At 32.2% G+C, this 15,688-nt stretch overlaps 1 protein-coding gene across 1 annotated transcript in view; it reads left to right on the top strand.

Moving 5' to 3' along the window:
* The window catches only part of yap1 (Yes1 associated transcriptional regulator), a 376,699-nt gene that overhangs the window by 276,788 nt on the left and 84,223 nt on the right, over positions 1-15,688 (top strand). The window lies entirely within an intron of this gene.

Here is a 15,688-nt window from a genome sequence, read left to right as displayed (position 1 = left end):
CGAACCTCGGCTCAGTTGGCGTTACTGTGTGGAGTTTGCATGTTGCATGTGCATGTTGCATGTTAATTGGGTAGGCTAAATTGTCTGTAGTGTTTGAGTGTGTGTGTGGATGTTTACCAGAGATGGGTTGCAGCTGCAGGGTATCCGCTGCGTAAAAACTTGCTGGATAAGTTGGCGGTTCATTCCGCTGTGGCGACCCTGGATTAATAAAGGGACTAAGCCGACAAGACAATGAATGAATGAATATATATATATATATATATATATATATATATATATGAATGAATATACATTTAAAAACAGTACCTACATCGTACTGATAGTGTGACACCAACATATTCTGAACCACTTTTTGGTCATAACTTTGCTTGTTGGTCATTTGTTATTGTAGAATCTTAAACATTTAGTATTAAGTTTACAATTGTACAACAGAACAATTAGTAGTTTGAGATTTTCAGTATTAAAATTGTGATTTTTCATTTTCTTTTATTGATTGGAAAACGTATACACTACCTGACAAAAGTCCTGTCACCTACCCAAGTCTTAGAAGCAACAAATAATAACTTGACTTCTGGTTGATCATTTGAAATCAGATGTGGCTTGCAGTTGAAGTCAGAATTATTAGCCCCCTTTTTCATTTTTTTTTTCTTTTTTTTAATATTTCCCAAATTATGTTTTACAGAGCAAGGAAATTTTCACGGTATGTCTGATAATATTTTTTTTTTTCCGGAGAAAGTCTTAGTTGTTTTATTTAGGCTTGAATAAAAGCAGTTATTAATTTTTTATGAACTATTTTAAGGTAAAAATGTTTTTTTTTTTCCAACTGTCTATAGAACAAACCATCGTTATACAACCCTCGGTACCGCCTCTCTTCAATGGGGGGCAGATCATTTAGTGTTATTGCACCCAAATTCTGGAACTCTCTACCACGCTCACTCCGCTCTGCTAATAATATCTCTGAATTCAAATCCTTACTAAGGACTCACTTATTTTCTGAATGCTTCGCTTCTGATCTGCCAAACTGACCACTTAATCTGATCCACCTCCACTCTGCTCATATGTCTCTTAGGTCTTGTTTGTGTAATTCCAGTTTGTTATATTTGACCTCATGTATGTTTGTTTATCTTTTTGTTGCATTCCTTGTAAAGTGTCCTTGAGCTCTGGAAAGGCGCTATATAAATAAAAATTATTATTATTATAACTTCCCTAATTACCCTAACCTGCCTAGTAAACCTAATTAATCTAGTTAAGCCTTTCAAGGTCACTTTAAGCTGTATGGAAGTGTCTTGAAAATGATCTAGTAAAATATTATTTACTGTCATCATGGCAAAGATAAAATGAATCAGTTATTAGAAATAAGTTATTAAAACTATCATGTTTAGAAATCTGTTGACTATCATGTTTAGAAATGTGTTGACTATCATGTTTAGAAATCTCCATTAAACAGAAATTGAGGAAAAAAATAAACGGGGGCTAATAATTCTGACTTCAACTTTATATGAAAGGCAAATGCCTCTAGTTTATGCTTATTTTACCTAAATAAAATATGATCATGCCTTGATTTTTTAATGATTTAATTAGGACAGTAAACTCTGACTTTGCTTGGACAAAAGTCTTGTCACTTAACAGAAATAATGTACAGTATAGATTATAAAGTCATGATGAAGTGGAAAAGAATTAATATTGTGTATGACTCCCATGATCTCTGCAATGACACAAATAACATAATTAAAGTCATCTGGAATGGCAAAGAAAACGTTCTTGCAGGACTCCAAGAGTTAATCAAGATTATTTGGATTCATCTTCAATGCCTCATCCATCTTATCCCAGACATGCTCAATAATGTTCATATCTGGTGACTGGGCTGGCCAATTCTGGAGCGCCTTGACCTTCTTTGCTTTCAGGAACAATGATGTGGAGGCTGAAGTATGAGAAGAAGCGCTATCCTGCTGAAGAATTTGCTCTCTCCTGTGGTTTGTAATGTAATGGGCAGCACAAATGTCTTGATACCTTATGTTGATGTTGCCGTCCACTCTGCAGATCTCTCGCACTTCTGCCACTTTTCCAAACTTAAGAAGTCGGGTTGTTATTTGTTGCTCTTACAACTGGGTTTGACAACAACACTTTTGTCAGGTAGTGTATATTCACCATTTATTTGATCAAGTTACGCAGTAATTTTGAATATAATGCTAATAATTAAGATCTTAGAAAATGCTAATGTTAGGTCGATAACACTGAAAGCCTATATACCACCCTGCAATCCCAAAGACATGGTTCCTGAATGCATGAACGTGCAACAGCCAACATCATTATACCTCAGAATACATAACATAACATTTATCAGAGAGAACGACTTCATAGTACAGTTAAGTACCATAGCAAACTTTAAAAAAAAGAAGGCAGGTTGTTGAAGTTTGCCTTTCATCCTCTGTCCACATCCGTGAACATGCAATGATGTAATCTTTCTGCGCCACAGCGTGTATGCTCTTACTTTTTTGTATGATATGCAGGACAGCCTATTGTAAAGTTCAGACCGAACATTTTGATTGGATAAACTTTTCTTGGTCCGACGCCTTTCACATATTAAAATACATGGACTACATAATTAAATGATTGCTATCAGGATGTAAAGAGACTTTCAACCCCATAATAACAATTTTTTTATGCAGAAAGTCGCTTGTTGCACCTTTAATTGCAATGTTTATTTTACCAGCACATATTAGCCTTAATGTAATTAGCTTAAAAGTTAATACACAGGTAAAAAAAAGATTTGTTTTGGTCATCTTTAATCAAAACTGACCATTTACTTCTGCTCTGGAATGGCAGTCCTTCTCTAATGATGTCAGTATGACGGATTGGGGGTAATATGCTTAGCCACACCACTCCTACCGTTAGTTTGCTTCAAGTGAAAGATGAGAGGAAGAGGCCAAAAATAAAACTTAGGTCTCAATATTGCATTCAGTCAGAAATACGTCTTCATATTGAAATAAAAGACTGGAACCACTTTCCAATCATCACAGATTTGAAAGTTTTATTTGTTCCTTATTAATTTTAAGCTTCATCTCTTCAGTCTTTATTGCTACAGGATCCTTTTGAAATCGTTAATTTGTTCATTTGGCACTTAAGAAATATTTGATATTTTGATCAGTGTTGAAAATAAATTTTATTAGTTTTTTTGATGAACAGAAAGTTCAGAGCAACCAAATTTATTTGTAATAACACTGTATCGTAACCTAAATATATATCAATACTTTAAAATATGTTTTAATTTAAAAGTTTTAATTTCATAATTATTTTTTTCTGAAAAAAGTATTAAATTTTTTTTTTTAAAGGTAATGTCAATTTGATTGGTTGTTATGTAATGAGCATTGACTCCATCACAACAATAATTTCAATAAAGGAAAATCAAATAAATCTACATTTCCAAATTATTTATTGTGCTCTGTCAATGTATTTACAGAATAACAATTGCACATTGACTACAATGATTTAGCAGTTTTAAGATACAGAACACTGAATCATAACACCAAACAATGACTTGAGACTTGAGAGTTTTATGGAGCCACCCAAAAAAATGTTAAAAAGGTTGGCAATCAAACATCCCAGAATAATTGATGATCATTGAATGAAGATACAAAGGTCATTGCAGTAAACAAATACCTACCCAAAATAGTTTTAAGCAACTTTAAATTAATAGTTTTATATTTTTCCCCTTTATTCCCCTGTTATTTGCAGTGCTTCAAGGGACCTTTTTTTTTTTTTTTTTTTTTTACAAAGTCTTATACATTTTAAATTTTTTCCCCCCAAAATTTTCATATACATTTTTGTTTCAAACATTGTAATGTAATTCACTTTAATATTGGCAAGTTTTGGGTCATGGCCTTTTACACTTTAAAATGTACTTTTAATAAACCTCTATTGGAAAAATGTATGGGAAAATATTGGGCATTAGTAAAGCAGATGGGTTTCAGATTGAAAAACACAGTATAGAAAATGTAATTTTAACAGTAAGTCTTAAAAGAAAGAAGCTGTTGTGAGCTCTAAGGTTGGTAAACATTTGTTTATATTTAGATTAAAGGAATAGTTCCCCCAAAACTAAAAAGTCCATGATTAATTATTCTGTATCACCCTTCACTTGTTCCACTTTTGTTTTCAAAGATACTTAAAGGTTAACTTTTAGTACAGATGTCAGTGGTTAAGTGTTTCCAACATTCAGTTTAATAGAAAAAAGAAACTCATAAAGATTTGGGACCACTTGAGGATGAGTAAATGAAAAAGGGAGAATAGAGAAAACACTATAGAAAATAGTTTCTGTGCGGAAAATGCCTGCAGTAAGAGCTGTCAAGCGACAAGCAGAAACTACACATGTACACAAACGCATATTTTGCAGTACATTTGAAATATATTGTTTCTATAAATACAATCAACAACTTTAAATAAATAATTGAAGCATTTTAAATCAATTTATTACTTGTAATTTTCATATGCTTGAAATCAAAGTTTGTAATGTTTTGATTAACCTTGCAGCTGCCCAGTAAACACAAAACATTCCCAATTATTCTCATATGATTCTTGTTTATTTCCCATTTGGTATTTTGGGCAGAACCAGAGCATTCTAGTAACATTCTAGTAGAAACCGTATATTGACATTCCCAGAACTTTGGAAGAAATATTCATATAATCTAGAGGAAACTTTCTTTTTGCACAAGGACAACTCTCCTGGCTTGCCAACAGGGACCAATTTTGGTAACTAACATTTTGTTCATGTATTTGCTTTATGTAACATCAGGAAGACTTCACCTATCAGAGCATGCTGTTCAACTGCTTGTCAAAGCTCTTGTTCAGTCCAGGTTACATTGCAGTTGTTCACTGGCCTCCCAACCATCTCAAATCAGGCCTCTGCAGCTGATTCAGAGTGCAGCAGCAAGAGCGCTCTTTAACAAACCTTTATTGATCAGTTCTACACTGGCTGTTTAACAGATTTCAGGTCTATTGTACAATTGAAAAAAGTCTTTGTTGAATTTAAAAGTCAATTTGGTAATTTTTCTATACATTGTTTTATCACGTTGTTCCACATCTTGTGTTGGGCTTTTTCACTACCATTGTCACAATCACCAGCGATCTCTAACCACCAGAGGTCGCTGGAAAACATTCACTCTCATAGAACTACAAATCTGCTTGTAAATGGACTACATATTCAGTCATGCCACACACACACACACCTGCTTCCTCATTTAGACTGATTACACTCTCACCACCTGAGGATTGTCAAAGACTGATTACACACAGTATTTAAGCAGCACACACACTCATTCTCATGGCCGAGTCTTGTTATCTGTCACTAGTAACACTACAATGCGATTTCCCAGTCTTGTTATCTTGTGTACCGACCGTTAGCCTTGTTAGCCTCTTTGTCTTTGCCTGCCGCCTGCCTTTCTGACCTCTAGTCTGTATTCGACTGTGATTCTGGACTGTCTCCAAATACCTGTTTGCACCTTTGTTGACCATCGCTTGCCTGACTTTGATTAAACCTGCATGTGGATCCAAAACTCCAGTTGTTTGTGTCACTCCCCGACGTTCCAACCATTTTATTCCTTTCCCTCTTGTCAAATGGACTGTATGTGGCTGTTTTTATGTCAGCTAAGATATACACACTCAACGGCTTTTATTACAGTAGGTACACCTTTCTAGTACCAGGTTGGACCCCCTTTTGCCTTCAGAACTGCCTTAATCCTTCGTGGCTAGATTCAACAAGGTACTGGAAATATTCTTCAGATACATATTGATATCAGTTGCTGCAGATTTGTCGGCTTCACATCCATGATGCTAATCTCCCGGTCCACCACATCCCAAACGTGCTGCTGCTGTAGCCCATCCGCCTCAAGGTTCGACGTTTTGTGCATTCAGAGAAGCTCTTCTGCATACCTCGATTGTAACAAGGGGTTATTTGAGTTACCATTGCCTTTTTTCCTCTGACCTCTGGCATCAACAAGGCATTTGCACCCAGAAAACTGCCACTCACCAGATATTTTTTTTCTTTTTTGGCCCATTTTCTGTAAACCCTAGAGATGGTTGTGCATAAAATTCCCAGTATTAGCAGTTTCTGAAATACTCAGACCAGCTCGTCTGGCACCAACAACCATGCCACATTCAAAGTCACTTAAACACCTTTCTTCCCCATTCTGATGCTCGGTTTGAACTGCAGCAGATCGTCATGATTATCACTGTAAAAAAATAGAAGTTGACGCAGGTTAAAGTTGACTTGCTGCACAGATTTTTAAAGAAGCGTGTGACAACTCAAAGCTTTACACATCTGGACAAGCACATTCTATACTCAAATCAAATGTTATTTAAAATAAAACTATGCAGATGGCACATGGATCAGGAATTTGAACACTATCCTGGCTGGCCAAAACCAGCAGGAAATCTGAAGCAATTTTTAAAAAATGCAAGCTTCAATCAATTCTGAGATATTTCAATTGAATTCAGCTTTATTTGTATAGCGCTTTTACAATGTAGATTGTGTCAAAGCAGCTTTACATAAATGGTCATAGTAACTGGATCAGGGTAGTTCAGTTTTTAGTGTTTAAGTTCAGTTCAGTTTAGCTCAGTTCAGTGTGGTTTGAAGTCATTATTGAGAGTCCAAACACTGAAGAGCAAATTCATTGATGAGTAGCTTTTCAGATCCTGAACCATGCAAGCCAGTTGGTTCCATTTGCATTTAATTCAGCGATTACAGAATTATTTAACACAACAGTTTCCTGTGTCTGTCTTTCAGTTCATTATAGGTTATAGAGATTCAGCTTTAACGTCAGTGAAAGTCAGTGATTTTGATGTTTGGCTTATATTGTTTGGCAAATAATCCTCTGATTGGAAAATTGTGGTGTGAATGATGGATCTCATTCTCACATGATTGACAGGTAGTCCGACTCGGATGATAGTAAACTAGAATAGAGAGCAATTACAAGATGTTGTTGCAAGGCAATTTTTTGATGAATTTTTGCACGTTTCTTAAAAAAAGAAACAAGCGTCCATGTTGCTTTCTTACTTACTCCCTAATAGTTAAGTAACAAACGTGACTCTTTCGAGAAGAACCGCAGCTTTAGGCTTCCTTCGACAGAACATGTTGGCTGTTGTGTTTTTAATCACTGCCAGTTATCCAATGCAATGATTAACTTTAGGCTTACAGGATCCCAGTGCTTACTTAACCGCTCATGCAAAATAGAAAGAAGAACACCCTCATGGGTTCATGCTATGCACGGTTTAAGATTGTGTCAGGGAAGGGTGCAGTTTCTCCTCTCCGGTCAGCCTGCCGTGGCTTGTCGCAGCGGGTGGAGGAGGTCCCTGCACCTTTGAAGAATTTGGCAGAGATTGCCTTTGCTCTTTGAAATGTGTCAAATTGAAATGTATTGCAAGAACACACTTGCTGAACAGGTTTTCCGCACGGTGTGTGTCTGTTCTGTACTGTCTGTTTCTCACCTCAATTTCTCTCTCTCCACTTGACAGGGGGAGGTTTTCCTGCGTTGATGGATTTTAGGTGTTTATGTTTCCATTTTAAACACTCAAAGAATGAGGTTTGCTGTTTGTTCAAACTACTTATTTAAAATGAGCAGAAACAACACAAAAACAACAACGTTTTTGGGACAACTAAATTGCTTTATTTTCAGCCTACTTAAATCTGTAAAAACGTATAAGTTAACTTCATTTCTTCATGTTGTCCCAACACAAATCGACTGTGTGGAAGCCAGCATGTTTTACAGTGTATTCAAACTATTTTCCTACTTAAATCAGCGCACAGGCTGTTGACGTCTACACTGTATAACCCAATAAGTTAAGGCAACTCAAACCGTTTGAGGAAATCGATTGCTACAAACCATTTGAGTAAAAAAACAAAAACTAATCTGTATAAGTAGTCTGAACTCTTTTCAAATCAGTAGAATTAACTTTCAGTAACTCGTTTAATTTGATAAAGTTGACAGTTTTTACAGTGCATGTGTGTTACTGTGTGTATTGTATGAATCACAACAAATAATTAGCTATAATTTTAAAGGTGACTACTAGAGATTAGTAAATCGAAAACAAAACAAAGTATTACCTCAGATGTGGTTAATTGCCGAAAAACCTAAAATGACTTAAGACAGCTGTTTTTTTGGAGCACGATTTTAGTTTCTGGAGTTAATTTAGTATTTTAGAAATATTTCTGCACTATAATTATGAAATCTGATTTTTTAAAATGAAGTAAATACACACAAAAGAAAGGGCTTGGCCATTTCCTTGCCTTTGTTATAATAGGATCAGTCAGCAGTCAGTCAGTTTTTGACAGATGTTCATGTTAAGCAACAAAACACTGCAATTAAACCAACACAGACACGATAAACTTGGGATTAAGAGATGACTGCGGTTGTAGCCATGCAGAAGAATAGCAAAACCAATGGAAAAAAAATTTATGACTTGCCTTGGAACTGTTGTTTAAAATTGGTAATAAAAATGTGTCAGAGAAAATATGTTATGCAATTGTTTTTTTAACACAATAATTTGATTCAATTTAATTAGAAGCTAATACTAAACTTGCATAACATTAATTAGGATAATGTGAGTATCACGTTAACACAATGATCCAATCGTCTGAACTCTGATTGGCCTGTAGAGGGCGCACAAAAGCTCTTGTTTCCATCTAAACAGGGGCTATGGAAGCATTTCATTATCCAGAATTAATCACAGACATTAATAATAAAACAAATAAGTTTTATGTGAAAATGTTTCTAAAAAATATCAGATTATTACGGCATATTTTATATCTAGAGTTCAATATGGAGATCTTCCAGTGCAGTATGTCTCCCCTAAATGGTTCAGGGGCGGATTTAGTGATTTTGGGGCCCTAAGCAATTCCAGCCATGGGGCCCAACAGTTCTAAAATGCACCTTTTGTATTTACATTTTTTTTTATTGTTTTTAATTATTATTTTTATATAATTCAATTTCCTTTTCAACATTTTATCGTTATGCAAAACAATAATAATAACATGTAAAGCACCTTATAAAACTTTTTATACGGTTTGTTTTCTTAAAATTTATTCACAACTAAAAAGCTAAATCTTTACTTATTTGACTGCTAGACTGGTCCAGGATTGAAGGTGGGGGAAACATTTGTGCAAATGTGATAGATACATTAAAATTAGAATTCTTAAACCCTCACCATACAAAGTATAATAGAAAACAATGTTATATATAATTTATAGGTATTATTTATACTTCTAGATATTTATTTGGAGTCCCTCGGAGTTCCTGGCTCCCTAATCGGATGCTAACCTTGCTTATTGGTTAAAGCTGCCCCTGCCTAAATGAAATGCTCACAATTTCTTGAGAACAATTTTGTTTTTAATAGAACATTGCAAAGAGATCTTTTGAGGTAAAATGAAAAATTAAAAAAAAATGTATAATTTTTCATCTTATAGTGTAAGTTTCTGAAAGTAAAAATAACTTAATTTGTTTGAAAACATGTTACTCTGATGTGCTTTCATATTTAGGTGGTGTTAGTGTACGTTTCGTAAATTTGGGCTGGTTTTCAGCAACTATGAGATGTAAATTAAAAGGAATTTTAAGAGGTAACTCTCAAATTATTTATATGTTCTTATAATATATATATATATATATATATATATATATATATATATATATATATATATATATATATATATATATATATATATATATATATATATAGTTTTGCAGCAAAGGTCTTTGGTATTGTTCATGTGTAAAAATATGAAATATTTAATTTTTGGTTTCTTATTTCTAATCATAATAGTTTTAATAACTCATTTCTAATAACTAATTTATTTTATCTTTGCCATGATGACAGTAAATAATATTTGACTAGATATTTTTCACTTCTATACAGCTTAAAGTGACATTTAAAGGCTTAACTAGGTTAATTAGGTTAACTAGCAGGTTAGGGTAATTAGGCAAGTTATTGTATAATGATGGTTTGCTCTGTAAACTATCTACAAAAATTTGCTTAAAGGTGCTTAATATTTTGACCATAAAATGGTGTTTTAAAAAAGTTACAAACTACTTTTATTCTAGCTGAAATAAAACAAATAAGACTTTCTCTACAAGAAAAAATATTATAAGACATACTGTGAAAATTTTCTTGCACTGTTCAACATCATTTGGGAAATATATTTAAACAAAATTTTTTTAATTATTAAAAGGAGGGCTAATAATTTTGATTTTAACTGTATATCGCCCATACATAAAAAACACTTCTAACCACATTTTAGCTGAATGCGCAGCATCTCTATCTCTATTGAAGGTGTCAGTGTCAGTATGATTAAAAAACACTACGATATTTACTATAAATGACTATATTCATGTGGGTGCCTGATGAATAAAATCTGCTACTTTTTTCTAGTCCATTTACCTTGGACATTTATGTTTATTATGTATTTGTTTAGAAAGGGATTAAGCCAAAAAGAAAATGATTAAATTTATTTGTTTAAGATACTCTTTTTGCCTCATTATTGATGCCTCATTATTAAATTGTTAAAATGACTATAATAAAATGAAATATTCTTAAGAATAAAATATTATGTGTTTATTGGAAGAGTATACTTGCATTACAATTACCGCAATAAATTATTTTGCTTTATATCGTACCACAAATAAATAGATATTGTGACAGGTCTAATGTTGAGACAACAAATGTTGTTACTTTAACTTATTTTAATAATGTAATTTTAATTTCTTATACAAATTTTAACTTAATATTTTAAGCAGTTTGACTGATGAAAGTTAAAGCCTGATAAAGTTTTATGGCGATTAGAAAAGTGAATACATATGATAACTAAAAAAAAAATAAATAAAGGTAGCAATCTTTTTTTATTGTGTAAAATGTGAATAACAGCAAACAAAAAACATTGCTTTGCTTTTTTATTTACTGTGTGGTTTTACTTACTTATGTGCACTTCTATAGTTTATTTACAAAAAACACAGTAACATAAAATAATCACATTCACTCAATAATTAATGAGCAGAACTGTTTTATCCTGAAACCACTGACACACAATTATGTTCAGTAACGCTTCCGTTTCCCGTGTAATACTGATGTCAACAATTGTCCCAGGCTCAAAGATGTCGGGACATGTTGACTAAATGATGGAGTCCCCTCAGGACAGCTGAGTGGGTGGTCTCCCTCAGGCCTGGGCAGGACAGACCCCCGAGCTAACTTCAAATACTGCCGCAGTCATCTCAGGATATTTGCCACTCTTCAATGACACATCCGATTAATGAAGCACATCTTCACAAAGTTGGAATTTGAGGTTTTGCAGGAGTTACAGTATGATAATAATGCAATTTCATACAACACAAATAAAAAAACAGACTATAAGACTTTTTTGAGCTCAAATTTAATTTATGTTTTGCTCTAAATTCCTAAAAAATATGATTCCATATGCGTCTGCTATAGTTAACCTTAGAAATCAGTGGTGTAAGTTAATATCAAATAGAGTTGTTTTATATCTGTTGTTAATATTGTAATATTTTTGAGAAAGCTTGGAGGTTTTATGTTTCAAGTGTTCAAGTAAACTTGTTCAAAAAAATCAGTTTAGACTTATATTGAACTGATTTTGAAAATCAAGCTAAATCTTGTACAACTTAAAACCATTAAGCCCAAACATTTACGTTTATTTTGATATTTTAAATTAACACTATTTTTTTTTTACAGTCTGAAAATTACAAAGTAAAACTTTGCAAAGTAAAACTTTTTTAACAAAAAGTTAATTACATTTTTTACACGGTTTTGAGTTGGGTAGCAACTTTTCAAAAAGTACACTTTAAAAAACATGTGTGGTCTATAAGTCATGACAACATATTTTTATGTTATAAAATCAAGTTTATCATATTTTTAACTTTTAAAACTGACTTTTTTAAGTCAGTGTCACACGGCTTGTTCACAATTCCTTTGGGAGTTTTTTTGGGAGACCACTTAATTGTTTTATGTTCATTCTTAAATCATTGCCTAAATTTGTAAAAACAATTAAATTAACTTAAGTAAACAGAGTGAAGCAATTGTGTGGAAGACTGCATTTTTGAGAGTATGTTATTTAAGTTAAAATGACTTAAATTGTTAATTTGATTCAACTTAAAAATGTGATTCGGTTCTAATGTAAACACTTTTCAGTACCAATGTTGGGACAAGTGAATTTTTTCAAAAATACCCCACATTAATTGCCCCATAACCTTTATTTCTGAGTGGATATTAATTTATTTAAATGAGTGAATTATGGATCCACTTAATTCCTTGAATTTAATGTGATGTTTTAAATCAGTTCAATATAATACAAGTTGGATGCAAAGTTTTTTTAAGAAATTAAGGCAGCGACTCATTTTAATACATAAAAGTCTCACAACTGCAATCGTGGTGACATAAAATAGTCAAGTTTAATTTAATAATTAATTTGAATTATTTAATTATCACTGAACAAGGTTTTTAAATGAACAACTAAAAGAAGCTGTTTAACTAAAATAAAAATACCAATAAAATTGTTTTCTATATTTAATTATCACTGAACAAAGTTTTTAAATGGCATACAACTAATCGAAGCTGTTTAAATCAAATAAAAATACCAATAACACTGATTTCTATATTTAATTATCACTGAGCAAGGTTTTTTAATGGCATACAACTAATCAAAGCTGTTTGAATCAAATAAAAATACCAATAACACTGATTTCTATATTTAATTATCACTGAGCAAGGTTTTTTAATGGCATACAACTAATCAAAGCTGTTTAATAAAAAATAATACCAATAAAACTGATTTCTATATTTAATTATCACTGAACAAAGTTTTTAAATGACATACAACTAATCGAAGCTGTTTAAATCAAATAAAAATACCAACAAAACTAATTTCTATATTTGATTATCACTAAACAAAGTTTTTAAAATGGCAAACAACTAATCGAAGCTGTTTAAATCAAATAAAAAGACCAATAAAACTACTTTCTATGTTAAATTAGGTTGAAAAAAAAATTCAAATGTTAGCACTTTTAGTACAGCAACATGATCACAAATCACATTCGGTATTCTAAGTATTTATGAAAAGTATATTTCACCGGTGGTCAGTGAATGATTTCACACTACTAATAAAAGATGGTTTTACACTTCACAATTCCCTTTCTCCCATACACTCAATTCCAAATCACTAGAGTTTAATATGGAGATAATTGAGAGCAGAATCTAAATGACAAGGGATAGACTGAAAACCACGCAAATGTGGTTGATTTTATATGGCTTGCAGAGACAGTTCGTGTTAGGGCTGGATATTGGTTGGCTGGTTAAAAGGGGGAGAAAAAAAGTACAAAGTAACTTTTTTAATCCATTCATCATGCTCTTACAGTCCCTGCAGCGGATTAAAAGGGCTTCATAATCAGTCACTCAATGTTAAATGTATGGGAAAAGAGCCGGGCTCAGTCTTGACAAAATGATTTCTCAATGGACCGGGAAGCCTCATTTACATAACAATTATGGGAACTGCATGGGACTACTTTTCTGCGCCTTTCTACATAATGAAAGACAATTTATTTCTTTATTCATAAAGAAGCGAGTGCTTGAACTTCACTGGTGTATTTTTTGTATAATCAGATTTATTCTGTGATGAGTGACACTTCACGCCAGAAGCTAAATATGAATAAAAATAAGTGACACCCACTAAAGACACATAAAAAAGAGCTTTGATTAAGCACTATGTTATAAAAGCACAGAGAAATGATGTGTCATGATGAATGTTTTATTATTTTTATGAGCCTATTTGATGATACAGATTAGGAGTTGTTATGAAAACATTGATTTATGTGTATTGCTAAAAATGATAAACAAAAAATATTTTTATTAATAAAAAGCTTGATAAAAAAACAATTATACAGATCAAAAAATATTAACATGCATGTTGTAACGTTTCAAAGTCTCTTTTCTGCTTTTTTTTTTCAATTAAAACTACAATAAAAATATAACAAGTGTGAAATATTTAACTTATATAATATATATAATGTATACAATCATATAAAATAAGGGTTTTCAAAGTGAGTCTACACTGTAAACCCCAACAGTCAACTTTATCAAATGAAATAAGTGTAGTTGACTCAAAATTGACTGAAAGTTAATTCTACTCATTTGAAAAGAGTTTTGAACTCAGTGTTGAAGGTAATGAGTTAATAAAACACCTAATTATTTCAACTTAAATAGAGTAAGTTCAAAGTACTCATGTAGAATAGTTTTATAACTCAAATGGTTTGTAGCGATCGATTTCCTCAAACGGTTTGAGATGCCTTAACTTGGTTTTACTGTACTCAGTTGGTTTAAGTTCTCTTAATTTATTGAATTTTACTGTGTTCAAATTGCTTCGTTTACTCAAATGAATTAAGTTCACAGTACTCATTGTTGCAATCGGTTTCCTCAAATGGTTCAAGTTACCTTCACTTTTTGGGTTTTACAGTGTATAAAAACTTTAGTCCAGGCTTCAGTGTCAAATGATCTTTGTAAATTATTTTATTATGCCAATTTGCTCATCAAGAAGCAGGTGGACTATCATTATAAACAATTTGTTAGCATGAGTATATTATAGTTATCAAGTTACAGTAATAATCTATCATACATATCTTTAATATTATTCTTACATGTGGGTTTGTATAATTCATAATTAGCATTGATATAGTGTTTTCTTTTTTATTTATTCAGTTTTTATTATTATTATTCTTTTTTGCTTATTCTCATTGCTTTGTTTGCTGAACTTTATTTTTCTTCTCTCTTATTGTTTCTTTTCTTTTTCTTCTACTCCTCCCCTTCCTTTTCTGTTTTTATTTATTTATTTATCTTTTATTTATTTATTTTTATTATTAGTATTTTATTAATTTTTGTTTATTATCATTAGTTTATTTCCTCTTTTCCTCTCTCTCCCCTTCTACTTACTACTTACTACTATTATTATTTGTTGTTATTATTATTATTATTATTATTATTTATTATTATTACTTGTCCTCTCCCTGATTTCCCATCCTCCCCTCTCCTCGACACCTTTGTCATAAATGGTATTACTTTTATTTTTTGTAATCATTATTATTATTATTACTGTTCTGACTTGTCCTGTTATCTTTCCATTATCATTATTACAAGTATTTATACCATTATCATTATTAAGGTTGCAGTTGTTGTAGTTGTAGCGGTAGTAGTTGTAGTAGTAGTAGTAGTAGTAGTTGTAGTTGAAGTAGTAGACAGTGTAATAGTATCGATTGTTATTGAGTAATTGTTACGGAGATTTTTGAAATAGTAGTTCATGTAAGTAGTAGCAGAAGTAGTAATGGTGTGGTAGTTACAGTAGTAGTAGAAGTCGTTGTTGGTGTAGTAATATCAGTAGTAGATGTTGTTGATGTAGATGTAGTAGAAGTGATTGTGGTGGTGGAAGTAGCAGTAGTAGTAGTAGTAGTAGCAGTAGACGTTGTTGTATTAGTTGTAGCAAACGCTATAGTAGTATCAGTAGTGGTAGTCGTAGTAGTATCAGTATTAGTAGACATTGTAGTAGTAGTAGTCGTGGTTGTGGCTGTAATAGAAGCAGTAGTAGTTGTAATATAAGTAACTTTTTGTAGTAGTAGTTGGTGTAGCACTTGTGATTTATTATTATTGTTGTCAG

Source organism: Danio rerio, chromosome 18, assembly GCF_052040795.2.
Source record: "Danio rerio strain M-AB ecotype USA chromosome 18, GRCz13ab, whole genome shotgun sequence".
NCBI lineage: Eukaryota > Metazoa > Chordata > Actinopteri > Cypriniformes > Danionidae > Danio > Danio rerio.
The sequence above is the reverse complement of the archived record's forward strand: the minus strand, read 5'-3'. Positions and strand labels throughout refer to the sequence as shown.